Source organism: Lygodium microphyllum, chromosome 5, assembly GCF_053477565.2.
Source record: "Lygodium microphyllum isolate KBCC chromosome 5, Lygodium_microphyllum_v1.1.10, whole genome shotgun sequence".
In the NCBI taxonomy this organism is placed as follows: domain Eukaryota; kingdom Viridiplantae; phylum Streptophyta; class Polypodiopsida; order Schizaeales; family Lygodiaceae; genus Lygodium; species Lygodium microphyllum.
In genome coordinates, this window is record NC_141139.1 from 132,545,752 (window position 1) to 132,548,675 (window position 2,924).

At 40.0% G+C, this 2,924-nt stretch overlaps 1 pseudogene; it reads left to right on the plus strand.

The window, feature by feature from the left end:
- The first annotated feature begins 540 nt into the window (after positions 1-540).
- On the plus strand, positions 541-2,278 carry LOC148036421 (vesicle-associated membrane protein 711 pseudogene; annotated as a pseudogene).
- Positions 2,279-2,924: the final 646 nt, after the last annotated feature.

Consider the following 2,924-nt stretch of genomic DNA (forward strand, 5'->3'; position numbering starts at 1 on the left):
CTTTCTTTCCCCTGTCAAAAAATAGGTAGTGAAAGAGAGAGAGAGAGAATAAACTTCTGGAAGCTTCCAAAGAATCCCTATCATAGTGACCCTTCACACACCTTTCCTCCAAGTCTATTTTTCCTATGGATATCAGGTACTACTCACCCAAGAGTGCATGAGGACCATCATAGTGCTAGAAATTTTGCATTGCTTTGTAGAAATTTTTTGCATTCCAGGCCAGTAACTACCTTGCAAGAGATGTGTGTGATAGGCAGAGACCGCGTGAGAAAGCTTCCATAATAGTCTGTGCACGCATCTGTTGAAGAAAGCCCAAGCTAAACAATGGCTCCAAAGAAAAGGAAGGTCCAAGCGAATACTGTGGATCTTCCTTTTCTTTGGACATTCCACAATATTGGAACCTAATTCACTTATGAAACAAGTCAAGTCTTTGTCTATGTCATCATGATCTCAATCTTCATCTTCCATCTACCATAGCCATGCTCTAGATCCCACATCTTTTGACATGGTATCAGAGCAATGGCTTTGGAATTGAGGTCAATGGAAATCCGATACTCCATGGATGCACGAGGCCGTGTTGTGCTTGCTCAATATAGTGCAACCCCCTCAAATGCCAATACTGTGGCTAGGAAAATTCTTGACAAGATACTTGGAGTCGCAGATAGCCATGTCGCTTTCTTGCATGATCAATACATATTTCATGTGATGAGGCAAAAGGATTGTCATTCCTATGCATGGCGAATGATACATTTGGAAGACACATTCCTTTCACTTTTTTGGAAGATGTGCATTCACGATTCATGAAAGCATATGGGCGAACTTCATCAACAACACTTTCCTATGCTATGAATGATGAGTTCTCAAGAGTGCTGAATAAACAAATGGAGTATTTCTTGAATGATCTCAATGTAGATAGAATAAATCGGATGAAAGGGGAAACTAGTCAGGTTCGAAATGTCATGATAGAAAATATTGACAAGGTATTGGAGCGAAGTGATAGGTTGGAACTATTGTTTGATAAAACATCATATATTCAAGATAGAGCATTTCACTTTAGAAAACAAACACGCCAATTACAAAGTGCAATGTGGTGGAGGAATGTCAAAGTTGGGTTTTCCTTGGTCATTCTACTTTTGATAGTCATCTATGTTGTTTTGGCTATTCTTTATTGTGATGTTACCTTGGACATGAAGACTAATGAAACTAATGCAAGAAAAGTCAATGTTAAAGAAGACCAGGAGAACCTAGAAGAAGAGGACCAAAAGATCAAAGTGGTGGACACTGAAGCTGCAAGCAAAGTGAAGAACAAGTACAAGATCAAAAAGAGCAAGCTAGACTACACCAACAAGAAGACTTGCAATGAATTAAAAATCTATGTCAAAAGAAATAGTAAAAACTGCAAGGGTGTGATGGTCCTTGACCCAAATTTTTACTAGATTTTTTCAACCTTGTATTGCCTAGCCCTAATGCTTTGGACATAAACTTGTAAAGTCCTCACGTAGCCTTGTACTAAATCCTCTCTATACTTTGTGAGGCCCTTGTTACAACCTTTGGATTACCATCATGTTTGTGGTAGCCACACCTAGCCTTTTCTGCGAGACAACCTCTAGTGTTTTGCCATGTTTATGGTGTGCCCACACTTTGTAGGTGTTGCTTTCACTAAAGCCTCTATATGTTTTGTACTTCTAGTTGTGATTGAGGAGGGGTGTTGAGATGTTTGCAATCACACCTACTTCAGTCTCTTTGTAAGGAGCAGTGAGGGCTCATGACTAGAATTCCATATGCACAGTAGGAAAACTTATACTCATCAAGCAACTATAAAGCATTGTACTTGAGTACAACTTTTTCATATATGATGAATGCAATATCATGATGCTTTACCTTTTTAGTTAGTGTCTTGATCATTTTTAGTATTATACACAAGACTGCTTTTATGAGTCCAAGCTTCCATCTTGGAATCTTATTCACTTGCGTAATAGGTCAAGTCTTTGTCTATATCATCATGATCTCAATCTTCATCTTCCATCTGCCATAGCCATGCTATAGATCCCACATCTTTTGATATGGTATTAGAGCAGTGGCTTTGGAATTGAAGTTAATGGCAATCCGATACTCCGTGGATGCACGAGGCCTTGTTGTGCTTGCTAAATACAGTGCAAGCCCCTCGAATGCCAATACTGTGGCTAGGCAGATTCTTGACAAGATACTTGGAGTTGCAAATAGCCATGTCTCTTTCTCGCAGGATCGGTACATATTTCATGTGATGAAGGCAAAATGATTGAAATTCCTATGCATGGCGAATGATGCATTTGGAATACGCATTCCTTTTGCTTTTTTGGAAGATGTGCTTGCACGATTCATGAAAGCATATGGGTGAACTACATCAACAACACTTTCCTATGCTATGAATGATGAGTTCTCAAGAGTGCTGAATCAACAAATGGAGTATTTCTCGAATGATCCCAATGCAGAAAGAATAAACCAGATGAAAGGGGAAATTAGTCAAGTTCGAAATGTCATGATGGAAAATATTGATAAGGTACTGGAGCGATGATGGGACCTAAAATGGGCCGACACTGGCTATGGCACTAACTAGACCTCCTACATATGACAGACAACCCCACCACAGGGCCTCGCGGGCTAGGAGCGTCTAAAACTCACTTTGCACTAAATGCTTATGACAATTTTGCATTTATATCCAATATGTACTCCAACATTCACTTTTCCTTCTCCTCAAGGGAGATCCCATAACATATAGGCATAATGCCTCGTAATACACACATCGGGAAGCACCTCTCGGCTGATTGCCGCAGCTCCACTACGACTCTCCTACACTTCGGGGATTAGCCCCAAGATGAATCGCTAACACATATGACATTTGCACAAACTCCACTCTTTCATAATTCAGCGTTCCAGGAGATTTT